General features: G+C 37.6%; 1 long non-coding RNA gene across 1 annotated transcript; it reads right to left on the bottom strand.

Annotated features, from left to right (window-relative positions):
• Positions 1 to 8,859, bottom strand: LOC126828406 (uncharacterized). Its single transcript, XR_007683017.2, has 2 exons — positions 8,340 to 8,859; positions 1 to 376 (listed from the first exon to the last, which is right to left on the bottom strand). It is a non-coding gene; the product is annotated as an uncharacterized LOC126828406 (long non-coding RNA).
• Positions 8,860 to 11,631: the final 2,772 nt, after the last annotated feature.

Genomic DNA, 11,631 nt, shown 5'->3' with positions numbered 1-11,631 from the left:
TGTGAATAAAAATTTATTTGTTATCTATAACTACAAAATGTAAGACACGTAAAGCAATAAAACACAATATGGTGTAATTCCTTGATTTTTAAAATAGATAACATGGAAATTGTCAAAAGGAATGTAGTTTGGAACAATGAGTTTCTCTAAATGTTAGTGAATGTGTTTCATAGAGATTTAAGTATTAAAAACAGTGTTTAACAAAATGGTCTTCCAACAGTTCTTGGTCTAACTTCATTTTTTTCACAACAAAGATCAAACACAAAGTCGTAAACTACATCACCACAGCAAGCTGGTCTCATACCTTGTCGGCGAATAATTTTTCCATTACAACATATATGGGTTCGAGGTACGTATGACCTACCAGCGCACTGGCCTGAAACATATTAAAAAATATAAAAGAGTAAAAAATATTATCAAAATCGTTGGATCCTTCTACGAAATGTGATTGTACAGTACTGCCATTTAGGTTACTATCGAATCTTTTATTAACGATTCTGTGTGGTTTGATGATAGATTCGGATTAAAAACATATTTACACTAATTTATGCCAAAGATTTACTTCAAATCCCTCTAAAAATATTTTAATCGCAAGAAAACTATTTTAATTGCAAAATAGTATATTTTAAGTAGCCATGTTCGTCAAGTGACTTGATTGAGTGAGAATGTTTTTCCAGATTGTATTTGTCGTTAGCCGCTATTAATTACCATAATATCAAAGGCTACGTAAATTCTTGGCTTATCCGATGTCAACTTCTTTTTCTGCCGTTTAATCGCAGCATCCATTGGGCTTTAATGTTCACATAACCTTTAAGCCATTAGATCAGCCGTTACGTCGCTCGAGTAGACAAGCTTTTAGTGACATCCTACATTTTTGTCTTGTGGGCGCCCCAAGAGAGTTTTTCAGGGAATCTAGTATTTTTCTAGTAATATTGGATGTCTTCACTTCTCATACCAAATGCGCCATATACTTTTATTGGAAAAAACTCCTTGTAAATACTTTCGTGGAAATGCATCTTTAAAGTTGGTATTGCTTATTTACGCCTGTCACATTTCACTGATATCTGCTTTAAGGGTTATGGCCTTTGATTATTTTTATGTATATTGTCGTCGCCTCTGTCCGTCCGTATGTCCGTCAACAATTTGTTTATGGAAACTCTACTGGTCACAATTCTTATCGGTTTCTTTCGATATTGGCATGTATCGGATCGAAACTTCGTGGATTATGGCCCTTGATTGTATGAAACATTACTTGTTTAGCTTGTGGACACTCTGGACGACACAATAATTGTCATCTGATTTTGATGAAACTTGAACTGCATATTTATAACCCAACGATCTTGATTCCTGTCGATATTTGCGCATATCGGATTTTAACTTTCTGGATTATGGCCCCTGATTGTACGAAAAATCGCGTTTTTAGTTTAGCTTGTGGTCGCTCTAGAGGTCACAATTATCCGATTTAACAAAAACGTTCAAATATTACCGTTTTACCGTAATGACGCTCGAGTTCGACTTCGTGAAAGTCGGACCAAAACAGATGGACAAAACGACCGCCCCTTATACGCAAATAGTGTAAAACAAATATGGTATATCAAGGTTGTGGATCCTCTTGAAGTCATAATTTTGAGCCGGTTTTGATGAAACTTGAAATACATGTTTATAACCCAAAGATCTTGGTCCGTTCGATGGGATCGTAACTTCCTGAATTATGGCCCTTGACTACGAAAAATCGCTTTTTAGCTTGTGGTCTCTCTAGAGGTAAAAATTGTTATCCCATTTAAAAAAATATATCACGATTACACTCGCCGTGGAAATCGGACCAAAACGGCCGGTTCGCAAATAATGTAAAAATATGGTATATCAAGGTTGTGGACCCTCTAGAGGCCACAATCTTTATCCGATTTTTGATGAAACTTTAAATTTATGTTTATATCACAAAGATCTTGGTTCCTTTTGTTAACCGTGCATATCCGAACGTAACTTCCTGGATTATGGCTCCTGATTGTTCGAAAAACGCATTTTTAGCTAGTGGACCCAGTAGAAGTCACAATTTGTATTAAATTTTAAAAATCGTTTAAGTAAATCACCGTTACACATCAATGAACATTGAGTTCAATTTCGTAAAAATCTGAACGAAACTGCTTGACAAAATGGCTCTTGTACGCGAATCGTGTAAAAGTATGTATTACCGAGATTATAGACACTCTAGAAGTCACAGTTTGTATCCGATTTTGATGAAACTTAAAATGTATATTTATAATCCAAAGATCGGAGTTCCTTTTGATATTTATGCATATCAAATCGAAACGAACTGCCAAACAAAATGGTCGCTCTTTGTACGCAAAGTTGTGGACTCTCCGATTTTGATGAAACTTAAAATATATCTTTATATCCCAAAGATCGTAGTCCCTGTAGATATTTGCGCATTTCAGACCATAACTTTCTGGATTATGGCCCCTGATTTTACGAAAAATCGCTTTTGTTTTTAGCTTGTTCTCTATCCATCTCTTGAAAAATGTGGGCGTATCTAGCCTGGCAGCCGCTGGTTCTGTCAAAAATAATAAAATATTTTACGTACAAAAGCAAACTATTGTAGATATTTTTTTTTTTGACAAATAGATAAGCAATTTTGTCGCGCATTTTCCTCAACACTGCCATATCGATTGGCCTATTTGTTTTCTAAAAGAACAATAATATATAGCAAGAACTCATTACGTCATGCATGAAAGTGAATAAATAAATATAAATATAAATAATGCTTATTTTAGCGTATCTATTCCCCTCAAAATTATGAAATATTTTACGCACACAAGTAAAGCATTTTTGATATCATTGAAGTTATTTAGATTTAATATAGTTATGTAAAGTCCTGATAGGTTCCTGTATAGGTTAAGTTCCCGTATTGTTTTGTATGTAGATTCTGTTCTGATGTAAATAAACCCTGTATGTACTAAAACTATTACAGTGGTCTGTTATGGTGCATTGACCGGCGGTTTCCATGGGAAATCAGTACAGGTTCTGTTATGGTGCCATCGACCGACGATACCCCTGGGTGTTTTCCCGTGATAATGAAGAAAATCCCGCGTGGCAGACAAAAGAGTTTTCACCGCTAGACATCCGCTGAGTTGGTGAAAAAACAAAACAAAATGTAGCACTGAAACGTTTATCTGTGAAACCGCGGGTGGCAGGCGCAGTTTCTATTATAGAACAATGAATATACCTACAGAATCAGTTATGCATACCGTGACACTGAACCTGGAAATTAATCGTCACCACAGCAAGAAGTCCTTCGCGATGATCATGGGCCAATGATTGGAGATACACAGTATGGAAACTCATAATTCAAGGATGAAAATGATAAAAATGAAAAGAAAAATCTGCAAAAGAATTTCAGATCGATGGCGGCGGAACAACGGGGAACAGAAATTGTGTGTTATTTTTGCTTTAGAAGGTGAGTCATATTGTTTCTAAAAGAATGAAAATTATAGTTGTTTGTTTTCGGGGGATCACGTGGCTAAGTGGGTAAGACGCTGGCTCGCTAGTCTGGAGGTAGGGTGTTCGATCCCTGCATTGGCCGAGAAAGTTCACCCAGATTTTCCGGCGTGGTTTCCCCTTGTCAGTGATGCAGGATGGGGGGCCTGACAAGGACAGCTGTCTAGTCGTTCGGATGGGACGAAAAACCGAGGTCCTGTGTACGCATTGGCGTACACGTAAACGATCCCTTGGCAGTTGGAATTCGATATAAGAGTAGACCGTAGCGCCGCTGCCCGGGCAAAATTTCCCTCATAGCACACTGTATGGCGTCTGCCCGTCTTCATTAGGCCGTAGCGCCGCTGCCCGGGCAAAATTTCCCTCATAGCACACTGTATGGCGTATGCCCGTCTTCATTCTGTTAAGGCACGAACTGGCTATAATCTAATTAAACTTGTAATTAATCCCATGTGTCGTGTCTTTGAAAGGCATTTAGTGAAAGTGATATTATTATTATCATTATTATTATCATTATTATTATTATTAATCCCATGTGTCATTTACAAACTACACATGATCTGTGTACAAGCTCCATATGACTTCAAATGGTATTGGGGTGTAACGTCCACCCGACACAAACCATGTCATTTTAATAATCCGTTTGCGTGTAGGGTTCTTTAGCAGTGGGAGGAAACCGGAGGACCCGGAGAAAACCCACGAGTTTGGACAGGTGACTCTACTCCTTGTCACGTATAACCGGGGAATCGAAACCATATCAGTTGACTAAATGACAGACCTTATGATACAGTGCACACGTGCTAACCATTCTCCCCACCCCCGCGCTCAGTGTGAGGGGATTTTGCACGGGCAGCAGCGCTACGGCATACTCTTTATTTCAAATTCCAACTGCCATGGGTTCTTTTTCGTGCACGTCATTGTTTTTCGTTCCATTAGAACGACTAGACACTGTTCCTTGCCGTCCTGCATTACTAACAAAGGGAAACCACGCCGGAGAAACCCGAAGGACCCTCTCTTTCAACATCGGGAGCCAAACCGGGTCCTCCTGACTTACTCACCGAGCCACCGCGGCTCCCAATTATTTGGAAGCTTGACCCGATAGAAAGCTAAAGTAATATCAAAAACACTTTACTTTTGTGCGAAAAATATTTCATAATTATGAGGGCAAAAGATACGCTTAACTAATCATTACCTATTTATATTTATTTATTCACTTTCACACACTGAAGTTGGAAATTGTTTTCAAATGAAGTTTAATTTGTGGACTGATAGCCCATCCTTCTGTGCAGACTACACAATGTTAAAGATCAACATAATTTCACATAAAACATAATCCGTAGACAGAAAAATTCCAGACAGGTCTTTTTAGAATTTGGACTAAAACTTCATAATCTGTTTTTATTTTAAATGGAGACTCTGAGCTAGTGAGAGACCTATGGGATCTCCGCCAGGTTGTGTTGGGGTGTTTTATCCTAGGATTGTCCTGGATTGGTTCTATTTATAAGTCCATCAAAACAAGCACCCATCTTGAAGTTAACCCAATCCCAGAATCTTCTGGGACTAAGGCCTTTTATTAAGAAGGGAAACAACTCTATATACCATAATGGTTTTAAGAAGGCTTAACAAAAGTATAATACGGTAACAAAATCAATAACAATTATTTGACATGGACTTTATGTCAACTTGAATAAAACTGCTTTCCGACGAGATAACAATCAGCGAACAACTATATAGGTAATACGATCTATGTTCTACCGAGGCGCTCAGTGCTATATTCAGTATTTTGTTGACGAAATGAAATGGAGTTTAACGTCCTACTGTTCTGCTCCTAACCTGGGCTAATGAAGACGGGCATACGCCATACAGTGTGCTATGAGGGAAATTTTGCCCGGACAGCGGCACTACGGCCTACTCTTATATCTATTTTGTTGACATTCGCTGTGGGGTGGGATTGCAGGATATTTGTTAAAGGACAATATTGGTGCCAGTCATTATCACATATGTGATAGAACTCGTTAAACACGTTCCAAATATTATTTTATCACAGAGATCATTGCTACGATAGATGAGTAACCAATGTTTCAACAATAGGAAGTGACGAACGCAAAAGTAAAACACGAGTCATCCCTTGAATAACTGAATGAAGTGACGGGTGATAACAGATACATGGGCGAATTTCTGCTCACTAATAAATCCTTCGAAGACCAAAAGTTGTTGCATGGGACTGTGAAAGGATATCTGACAATTCATAAACAAAATTGACTCTCACTAGATAATTAAAATACAGATCTATATTTCGTTTCGTTTTTTATATACTTTCGATGGCCTACACTGCATGAAGATCGGACGGGTAGTACTGGAGGGTCGTGTCAAGGGTCGTACGAGCGGCTTTTGACCCTATCAAGTCAGACATAGTTTAATTAATCAACGTTTCTAGTGGTTTACCCCCAGTTCCGTGCGACGCACGCCAAGAACTCGCCGTAACAGACAGTTTCATTGGCTAATCCCTCACTTCAACCAGAACGCCGGTAATATAACAACTCTTTCAGATCCTTGTGTAGTAAGGGCAAGTAAAACGAAATTTTGAACTATAAAAAACGAAATAGGATCTGTGTTTTAATCAGATTGGGTTTCCACAAACAAAATGTGAACGGACGGATGTCCAGACGTACGCACGGACAGGGGCGACGACATAATACGTCCACATGAAAAGTGGGCGTATAGAAACGCATTTAGAAGAAAGTGTTTCCCAGAGTCATATTCCTTAGCGAAGACATAAAGAAGTCTATTTCAAAACAGAGCGTGAAGCGAAGAATCGCCTGTGACAAAGGAATTGCTATTTCTTTTCGTGTCGTTTTGCAGATATTGTAACACACGCATAGGCGTACTGGCTCGATGACACGATGACAGTTGGGGGGGGGGGGGGGGCAGAATCCGAAATGCTCGAAAACATTTCGGGATCAAGACGGCGGCGGTCAAGAAAATTTAGGAAAATTTGACGGCCGCAAACGTGTTTTCCTGCTATTCCAGCCTCTGAATACAGCAACTTATTGGCATTTATTAAACTCAGTAATTGTGTATCCATAAAATTGTTAACTGTGTTAACTTCAAAGTGGTCTAATATAGCCTAATAAAGATGGCTGACTCGAATTCCAATCACCAATCAGTCGTTTACAGTCCACAGAGACGCGACCGTCGGGGGGGAATTTTGAAAATTTAACTGCTGCAAACGCGTTTTCTGCTATTTCAGTCTGTGAATACAGCAACTTCAATGTGGTTCAATATAGCCTATCTTTGGTGGCTGACCTAAATCCCCAACAACCAATCAATCGTCTCGGAGAAAATTTTGATAATTTAAATACCGCAAATGCGTTTTTCTGCTTCTCTAGCCCGTGAGTTAGGAAGCTCTAAAGTTCTCTACTGGATTTGCAACCGAAATCCCAGTCTATTCCGACCTGAATACCAACCATCCAATCACACTGTTGCAGCTGCATTCACAAATAATAGTCGATGCCCGAAAAAGGTCGCACAAAATAGAGTGGCCCCAGACAAAATGTTTTAATCCATAGTCAATTCAGTACAAATTCGTAGTATTCAATTAAAAGACAATTAAAATTAGTATTTTATTAGATTTCGGGCACTTTATTTTGCCAAGTAGAATACTAGATGAAATAATCTTTTTTTTTCACTTTACCCGTCTGCCCGAAAAGTCAGATTGCCCGAAAGTTAGGGGGGTAGCCCCCCCCCCCCTACGGCTCGTACGCCTATGAACACACGGTTGTGTTACACTTTTGGTTAGATTTACTCATGAATTCATGGGTTGAACTTGCCCTTCCTACCACTTTACAGTAATTAAAGATTCCCCCCAAACAAACTAACAAATATCAAGGAACGAATTTGCATACTAACATCCATTAACTTAGCATGTAGGATATGACAATGTGGCATAAAGAATCGTAAATCAAAATAAAAATAAAAATATGATACAGTGTAGTTTTAAGTAGAATGCGTTTTTTGTTTTTTTGTGTGGTTCTTATAACCAACATTACAGATTATCCACGTATAGGACACTAATTGTCATAACATTAGGTTTATAGGTTTTGTGAAATCAGCCGCATGCATAATTACCACTGCAAGAAAATATCTAGTATTTGCTACAATTTTGTGAAACATATCGTGAGTCATGCGACCACAGACCGATACTCATAATTAAATTTTACCCAATTTAGAATTTTATGATTAAAGTAATGGATTGCTTTGAATGTAACAATAAAATTAGAGCAAATACTATTACAATTTGAAATATCCCACAGATGAATTTCTCCCTCATCTTACTTGATTAATTACCAGAAATTAATTTTCCCATTGTTTCATGTACATTTCACTGCTGTCAAAAAACCACCAAGGTAATGTAGACTTCTGAACTGCGACTAGACAAACAATAACAATTTATGTGGTATTAAATATAGGTGAGATTTTGAACCGAACAATGTTCATAAGATAAAGAAAGACAACTCTTATAATACACATACGCAAGTATTGCCAATTGAGTCGAAAGATAATCATTTTCATCTTCCTCGTACATCTATCTAATGAGGGGAGCTTTTTCTCGATCTGCTACAAAGTCATCCATATGCGATCATATTGTTCATCATTAATATCAAGGATATGCCGGGTAATTGTTGGACCCGCCTTTCGAATGATCCGGGTCGGGGGGGGGGGGGCTACCATTACATGTTTTTTGTCGCTTTACGCTAGATGTTCGCTAAGTGCGCCCTTTGGGAACAAATATGTGTCAATGGAAGTGAGTGATTTAAAATTCAATGTACAGACAGTGTTCCACTCACCTGAAACCTTTCTCCTTGTAGATAGTATTTTATCACCACGTGGATCATGGTGAATATGTTTATCCTTGGAATGGCCATGCTTTCGTGTATCAGATCTGTGGAGATTGCCGGAGTTCTTGGCCACTTGAACTCTTTTTCCTTCTGGTGGAGCAAATGGTGATTTTAAAGGTGTTCCCGGATCCTTCCATTCTGATTTGACGTAGACAATACAAACCATCAAGAGAACTAACCAAGAAGTTAACAGACGGGTATTCATCGTATGTTTCATTTACTGTAACTATTACTGAGCAATGTCTTATTAGTCTGATTTATTCCCCAGTGTGAAAACGTCTTGTAATATATGGTAATTACTTTCTTGTATAAAACCGTCCTTGATATCGGTTGGTTCAGCCATACTTTGGCAAGCAGCCAGAAAATTTCTCGCTCAGCAAAGAAACAAACACAGAATTTGGTAGACAACCGTTTAAATAAATATTGTCTTTTGACAAGGCTAAATACAAACTGGTGTAGTATATTGATTGTTTGTCTATGAGATAGATTTTTTTAAAAAGGTGAAAATCTGTAGCCCACCACGTTGTAAACCGCCTAGCATGTACATGTTACAGAATTCATAGTGATTAAAAGGACGGAAACCGGCAAATACCTGGATTTATGAAGTTTGTTTTTTCATTTCTTTAAAGTTGTCGAAATCTTGGCTCACTGCCACTGTATGTATATGTAATCATGCACAGATATAATTTAAAAAACAAACAAGCAAACCCGATTAGAACTTGAACATATTCATTTGTATAGATGAAAGTTTACGAGGAAGGTTGTCAAATGTTTGTAAATTCAGAAAATATACTAAAAATGTACGTTACTAATAATTTAACTACAACAAAGCCAAAACCCAACAGAAATAAAATTTTGGTGTATAAAATTCAACAAAAATTCTTTCGTTTTATGTTTAGTTGGCGTGGGATGGATGTGGTTGTTAAAGGAATTTTTATACCTCTACATTCTAGTGTGAGCGTATAATAATGTCACCACCCTATTGAACATCGCGTCCGCCAAAAATTGGCTTGTGAACGCGATAGAGGCTACAATTTTGAACGGATTTTTTTTTCAATGTTAATGTGAAGCATTAACATCATGAAAGGACGAACACCATATCCGCAACCTTCCGTTCCAGAGTTACCCCCCCCCCCTTTCGGAAAACCTCTTGGACACGTTAAAGTCTACAGTCTTATTTTTGGACTAAAATACTTAAACTAACTTATCTATCCAAATTTTAATTCGAATCCCTACCTAAATGTTTTAATATCAAGATACCTATTCCAATGTCGCAAGAATCTCACTTCCTTCAGCCTTGTTTGAGGGAGATTGTGAACGCGATAGATAGATAGGCTACGGTGTTTAAGAGATTTTTTTCCGAGCTTGTGAACATCGAGGACCTTGTATATATCAAAATCCGTTGTATATAATTCGTGTGGACTGAAATTGTTCTTTAAGTTTATACACCGCATTCCAGGCACATGCAAATATACGAAGGTTTTAGATATACATTATTATAATTCTTGTTTGTAGCACGTGCTACTTGCAGACATTATATATCTCTTGTGATTTTCTTTAATTAAAATGCTTTTCCGAAACAGAGTTTGTTAAAAAGTGAACTTGAATTTACTTACGGGCACCGTGTCTGCAATAGCTCTTTGTTATTTAAATCGGTAAGATTTATTGATGACACTACATTTAGTTAAATAAAATTAAAAGTTTAAGTAAGCAGAGATATGAAAGAATTTCTGAAAGGAACGCATTTTTATAGGTCAGGTCAGGCGAATCTGTTAAAATCAATTATTCATAGCGTATTTTAGCACATAACAAAGGACATGGTGTTTGAGGTATTGTAGTTTATAACAGTGTCTGCCAGATAACACAAATTGTTTAACCTCTTCATTGGCTCTCAACAGCTTCAGCCTCTCATATGTTTACCTGGACTAGAAAATGTGGTATTTCTGAAACTGAAAACAAAAATCAATACACGTCGTCTATAACAATATTATTGATGCATTCTAGAAACAAAACCCCCGTAAACCCCCAGAAAATTGCACTTCTGTATCAACGTGTATCGTGCATTGGGATTTTAGGAGAAAATAATATTCGCGTTTGGGTACAGGCATTCAAGGACAGTACGCGCATTGTCTGATACATCAAACCCACACTGATTATCAATTGAAATTCGTATCACCCAGGGTCTAAGGTGTAATATAAGAGTGAACAAGATAATAAAAGGAATTCATTTTATACAAAATTAATTTTTAAATAACCATTAAGGATGTATTATTTTGGCCGACGTTATCACTGATTGATTATTATCGCAGCAACGTCACATGTTAATCTTTTCTCCATTTTTAAATTAAATCATTAAATAGCGATCGTATTTTAATCTGTTTACATCTGGGAAATCCGATGACTTAGAGAGTTGATTATAGGCATGTCATGTTAATACATGTCTAAATAATAATTAATATATCATTTAAAGCCCCCCCCCCCCAAAAAAAAACAACAACAACAAAAAAAAACCCCGCAATAGGCAGATTTAGCTCTTACATATTGCATCTTCAAGTCTAGAACTAAACTGAGGAATCGATTCTGAATACTTGATAAGTCATCCCACAATCACGGACCGTATACACGGAAAGCTTTATAACCAGTAGCGGATCTAGAAGCTGTGAATGGGGGGGGGGGCATCCACAATCCCACCCCCACAATGAAAGAAATGTCAACAAAATACTGACTAACACTATATTCGATCCAGGTCTCTATTGGTAGCCAATGTAAAGATTTAGGGGCGACGTTTGGATGTTCTTGTAATGGCTCTGGCGGAGTTAATCTGAATTAATATTTGCAGGCGATATAATAGACTAGAGATCCACCTATGGTAGGCATTAGCAGTGAAAAGATAACGGGTGGCTTCTATACTACGGAGATGGAAGTTGCAGACACGACATAAATATTGTAGAGAAGTCATATCTCAGCCACTCAAATTGAATAAGTGATCGGTTTATATATAAAACAGTGATAGTTTGGTAAAATCACTGGTTATGTCCATTGCATTGTCAAAATAAACATCAAATTCTATAAGGTAATGTTCTCCTCTCGGTATTCGGGGTATGGGGGATGTTTATTCCATATTTGGGAAGAAATTTAACACCAAGGTCAGTATATGACGTAAAGCAATTAGGGCTTATACAAGGTTATTGAGCGAAATTCATTAGAGAGAGAGAGAGAGAGAGAGAGAAATGGGGTTTAA

Source organism: Patella vulgata, chromosome 7 (genome assembly GCF_932274485.2).
Source record: "Patella vulgata chromosome 7, xgPatVulg1.2, whole genome shotgun sequence".
Taxonomy (NCBI): Eukaryota; Metazoa; Mollusca; class Gastropoda; family Patellidae; genus Patella; species Patella vulgata.
This window is presented reverse-complemented; position numbering and strand designations above follow the sequence as displayed.